General features: G+C 37.3%; 1 long non-coding RNA gene across 2 annotated transcripts; it reads right to left on the bottom strand.

Moving 5' to 3' along the window:
- Positions 1-710: 710 nt before the first annotated feature.
- On the bottom strand, positions 711-3,397 carry LOC122052203. Of its 2 annotated transcripts, none has more exons than XR_006131938.1 (2): positions 2,566-3,397; positions 711-963 (listed from the first exon to the last, which is right to left on the bottom strand). It is a non-coding gene; the product is annotated as an uncharacterized LOC122052203 (long non-coding RNA). The 2 variants fall into 2 exon arrangements; XR_006131939.1 differs by having other exon boundaries at positions 711-960.
- Positions 3,398-6,082: the final 2,685 nt, after the last annotated feature.

Below are 6,082 nucleotides of genomic sequence, written 5' to 3'. Positions count from 1 at the left end.
TAATTTTGAAAAAGTTTTCAAAATTTATAACAGGTTTTAAAAGCTAACTTTGGTAAAATAATTTTAAAGTTTAAAATATTTTAAACAAGAACTTAGAAATATTTTCAAAATACCTTAAACAAGAGTTTTTAACTTAAAAATATTTTTAAAATACTTTAAGTTACTTTGAGTAAAAGAAAATTTCTAAGTAAAAAAAATTCAAAATAATTTTCAAATTTAAAAATGAAAGTTTCAAAATACATTTTTAAAATTATCCTTCAAATATCCTCCCTTAAACCTGATATTATTTAAGAAAAATATTCATCTAGTAATTATTCTTAAATGTCTAACCATTAGTTGCTAACTAACTATCAGAAAATAGTAGTGTTTACTTGGTTAGTCAAGTTAAGTAAATGTATCTAGTTAGTATTTGATTAAAATAGATTATTTATCTTGATCACTGTCATTTTGGTATTTTTCGTCCAAACTTGTGTTGTCATGTCCCGAGGGAAAGTTTATTCAATGAAAATTGGACAACACCTCCCCTATAACAATGACAAATAAAACCAATACACATTACCCCAAGGCTACTTACAAGCCATTAACAGCCCACATGGCTGGATATAAAACACAACCACTAAGTTATATACACAGCCGACACGGATGGAACAAAAAGAGCATAACCATGCAGTTGTATAATAAGTAGCACACACAGCAGTAACAAAACACAATAGAAGTCACAAAATAACTAATGCAAAATCACAAAACAACTAACTGTGAGTCGGCTCGGCTTGACACAACAACAACAAAACACATCAATACAAATACAGGAAACCACAAAACTAAACTTCATACAAAAGATACCTATACACGAACAAGTTCAAAGCCAAAAATGTAAACGAAAGCAATAATAGAAAAAGCCACTCGATGTGACATGGGACCAGCGGACAGGATCTCCAAGCGACTCCATAAATTCTTTACCTACTACCAGGCGAAAAAAAACCAATTTATGGGATGGTGAGTGCTGGAACTCAGCGGGTAATAGACGGATAGTGCATGAATATAATAAAGAACTAGAGATACAAAAGTATACAGTCTCATGGGTACAATAGCAGATACTACAGTGATAACATAGTAAATGTCCATACCTAAAGCCATATCCTAGGATAGAAATAGAAGGCCAGGAGTAGTAATGATCTGTTATAATATTACTCATAACTACAAGGATAACATGTGAGGTATATACATACTACTAACAAGTAAGCCAGTGTCTAAGCACATGCAGCAGGTATATAACTCAACATATGTAATCATATCATATGGATATAATAAAACAACTGCATAAATAAGTAATCAATAGCATCAGCAGGTATAATAATAACAACGTATGCATGGATGGTCACTCCAGCTCACCCCTCTGCAACACGACCCTTGTATGGTCGAGAGGCCGGGACAATGACAACTGTACACACTCCAACTACCACTACTCTCAAGTGGCTGAGTGGATAGGTGGTGAGTAGCTAACTAGCTATATAGCAATGGGTCCTCACATCTCCAGCTACCACTACCCATGAGTGGCCGAGTGGGAGCACTACAGGACAAGCATCATCTTCTCTAGCTACCACTACCCATGAGTGGCCGAGCGTGCGGCTCTAGTCAATGACTCTCTCAACCACAAGGGAGAATTTGGCGTTGACATGCATGCAATGATATGATGTGTAAGATGCAATAGTATATATATATATATATATATATATATATATATATATATATATATATATATATATATATATATATATATATATATCAAGTATGCTACAGGAAGCCAGCATGCTCAATAAGGTATGTAAATAAACAGTAATCAAAGCAAGTAACAAAGTATCTAATATCTGCTAAATATCATGGATGGCAACGAGAGACTATATAGACATCAAATTGATTAGCTCAACGATCAAGTGAATAAGTATCAAGCTCAGAAAAAATACGAGTGGAGTCAAGGTAAATACAATTACTATCTAAATATAGCTCATGCACTAAGGTCAAAGAACTAAAGAATTAAGGTAAGAAGTACCCACCTTTATGTGTATATTGCGCTGAAACTATCCTCACGTCAGAATGCTCGTCTCATATTAGCGTCCCGTATCACAGGATACACATGATAGCTAAATTATATATAAACCAATGAGCTAATCCTAATCCTATTCCGATTAGCTAAACATGTTTAATTCTATCCAATGATCCAACAAATATATTAACATCATGATCAATTGCTAACCACCCAATCTGATTATTAATCTAATTCATTAATCAAAATAGGTTTAACTTAAAATCAATAATCATCCAATCATTTAATCCAATCCAAGCTTAATTAATCATATCAACCAATTAATTCAATAATCCTCAATCAACCACATGTTGTCATTCAAGAACTAATTATTCCCTTCCAATTCATCAACACTAATCCTCATTGGTTGAACAACTAATCATCACACTAATTAAATCCATAATCCAATAGATTAAACAATCCTAACCATTTTCACCATCCAATTGGATTTAAATCTATGCATGAAACAACCCAAAACTCACCTAAATCCGTATGCTCCTCTGTTAACTTGCGACTGGAGCAATAACTGTCGGAATTTATCACTGGAGGATTGTGAAGCTACTATCCTCTATGCCAAGTACCCCAAAACAACACTTGCTAGCCAGAATTAAGCAAGGTCGTAGTGCTTTCAGGTTGGATATGCAAGCCATATGTAGATCAGATGAGCACCATGGTCGAAAATTAAATGGAAGGAAAAACATAAATGAAAAGGGCACATCGTAACTTCTTATGGTCGAAAGAGTGGTGATTGATGGCTGAGGTGATCTCGGATGGAGAGAGGGACGACAGTGGATCCAAAACTAGGGCACGACCGAAGGGACGATAAAGACTCATGGCCAGAAAGGGGCCAACAGCAACAACCCATGCTTGTGGAGGAAATTCGACCAGGCTAGGCGACAAGAGGCTCCAACGGTGATGGATCAGGCTACGACAGTGAGAAGAATCAAGGAGAAAAGAATCAGAGCTAGGGCACCAATGTCTGGCAATCAAGGCAATACGATGATTGGGTTCACGACAGTTGGTGTAGCTTGATCGGTGGCATTTGGGAATTGGGCATCATAGACACAAGGAGAGGATGAGGAATCTGGCCTCACATGATCTGGTCTCACGGGAAGGGGCGGCGGCGACGAGTGGAACTCAGGTGCTGTCGGCGATGGATCGAGAGAAGTGACCGGAGTGATTCGATGTTAGGGCACTGGAGAGGAGAAGATGATGGATCTGTGCGGTGCTAGGGCACATCGCCAGCCAATGATCGGCATCAGCGATGAGTCGGGGAAGGAAAGACGCTCGCACGATGAGGATGGGGCGGAGCATGGTGAGGAAAAGGGGTAATATATATATATATATATATATATATATATATATATATATATATATATATATAACTTTAGGTTAATTAACATAATCAACTCCCATTTTAATTGGGATATCTTAGCAGGTTTTCTCCTAGCACAATAGATTCATCTCCTTAAACCTGTCATACAACCTCCATTTAAATCCTCAAAATTTTTTTAAAAATTTCCTAAAAATCCAATAAGGTTATTGCTCCAATAACACTTATTATTTAATTGCCGGATCTTACATATGTTGATACACTGATAGAAGCATCTGAAGTCCAGGCATAAGCTTATGCATCTCACGTCATTCTAAGTTTGTGCATACACAATTAAGGTAGACCTATTATGTTTGTGAGATGTTTGAAATTTTATATCTATAGGAACATGCTTTCTATGGATTTGATCTAGACTAAGGCTAAAATTAATTTTGAAATTCTAAGGAAATGAGAATTTTTTAGAAAAATATAAGTAAAGAATTTTTATAGAATTTGTAAATCATTTAAAAAATTATTTTAAAAATAGCAGTCCTAGTATAAAAAAAATTCTTAGGTTATCCAAATAAAGTGGCAAAAAATAAATAACTATTGGTACCCCAAGGTGGTTTTGATGTGATCAACTAAGTTAGGTTAGGTCTTATTGTTTTTAACCATGTGTCTAAGTGTGCAGGAACTTAGGAGGACAGAAAGTCGAGCAAAAGACGCAACTAGCGAGAAGGACGGCACAGGAGAGAGTCGACAGACTCGATGCATATGAGGAACGAGATGTTGTGGAAGAGTACACCGGCGGACGAGAAGGGAGTGTGTGGTGTTTTCGAGGGACGAGAAGCCGGAGCGGAAGATTGCTCGTGAAGCAAAAGACGCAGCTAGCGAGAAGGTCGGCATGGGAGAAAGCCGACGGGCTCGGTGTGTCCGAGGGACAAAGCTGCGGAAGAGTACGCTGGCGGACGAGAAGGAAGCATGCAATAATTCCGAGGTACGAGAAGCTGGAGCGGAAGCTTGCTCGAGGAGAAGCCCGAAAGTTGGGTTCGGGTGATCCCTATTCTGGATGATCGAAATCACTCAAGCAAGCGGAGCCGGAGTGGAAGACCCGGACCGAGGCGAGAGCACCGGAGTAGAGGGCTCGCACCGAAAAAAGTCAACATTGTTGACTTTAAGGGTCCGATCACCCGGAACCATTCCGAGCGCCCGGAATGCGATATTATCTAGATCGCATTTGACCACGATCCGTTGTGAAGAGGATAAAGTTTTATCCCCTTTCAGGCTCCTGGAACCCTTCCAAGCGCCCCGACCAAGGCTATAAATACAGCCTTGGTCCAAGAAGCTAAGTAGAACAAGCAATTCTTGATACAACACTTGTGAGCTTTTCTGTTTTGTTTAGCTTCTTCCTTTCTGAGCTTTTATTACTGTAAAGATGCTTCTCCTCCTGAAGGAGAAATTAGTGTGTATCATTTCCTTGGATTAACAACCTCTCTGATTGTAATCAAGTAAAACTCTCTGAGTCTTTATCTTTCAATTTCTTTTATTTATCATTTATGCAAGTGCTCTTTTAAGTTCGAGAAGGGTTTGTTTTGTTTGATTTTGTGTAGGGCTATTCAACCCCCCTTCTAGTAGGCCAATGGGTCCTAACAAGTGGTATTAAAGCCAGGATGCTTCAGGAGGACTAACCGTCGATCAAAGCAAAAATGATGGCCGGAGCTAGCATCTACCTACCAGTATTCGAGGGGGAGTTCACTTTTTGGAGATGTCAAATGGAGGTTTATTTTAAAACTAATTTTAATATTCTATTGATAATTAAATATGGTTTTAATATGCCCGAAAGTAAAGAGGGAAAAGAACTTGAGAAACATCTATGGACTGAAAAGTAGCGCAACGACTTCATGACTAATGGTAAGACTGAGTTCCACCTTCTGAGCGTTTTGCTTGCCTAGGACCTTGACAGAATCGGAAAATACAAGAGTGAAAAAGAACTTTGAGAAAAATTCTTAAAGCTTTACAAAGAACCAAAAGTAGCCGAATCCAACTCCTCGATGGACACCGAGTCATCATCAGAAGCTGAAAACGAGGAAATTGCCGGAACAGCTCTCATAGCTGAGTACCTACTAGAAGACGAAACCAACTCTTTCTCAATGAGCATTGAGAGCATCAATGAAGGGGGAGCAATGACAGAGGAAAGCAACTCTACAGGGGGAGTATCAGAAGTCGACAAGGTAAGTTAGGTACGGTCTCTACCTCCTGACCAATTATTTAAATTTATAAAAATATTATCTAAAGAGTCTTGCAAATTAGAAATAGAGAATAAAAAATTATTAAAAGAAAATAAGGAATTAAAAGGTACTCTTACAACAACCTCTCAATTAGAAGATTTTGGTAAAATCAAAATAGAAAATGACAAATTGAAATTGAAAAATGATCCATTGAAAATAGAAGTAGAAAATTTGAAAAATCACACATGTTCAAAATTCTCTGCTTCGAATTTTAGAAATTATAAGGAACTACATTGGAAATTTAAATATCACAAAGAGAAAATTAAAAAATTGTCAAGAAAAAATTTACCTAACAAATTTCTTGTTAATCCAGTTGGAAGAAACCTTTACTGGGTTCCAAAGTCTTGTCTTAAAGATTAATTGGGCTTAGGGCTTCAAAGAGTACATTAAACGTTTAAT

This window comes from Zingiber officinale, chromosome 3A (genome assembly GCF_018446385.1).
Source record: "Zingiber officinale cultivar Zhangliang chromosome 3A, Zo_v1.1, whole genome shotgun sequence".
Lineage (NCBI taxonomy): Eukaryota > Viridiplantae > Streptophyta > Magnoliopsida > Zingiberales > Zingiberaceae > Zingiber > Zingiber officinale.
Note: the sequence above shows the minus strand (reverse complement) of the source record. Positions and strands in the feature narration are given on the sequence as shown.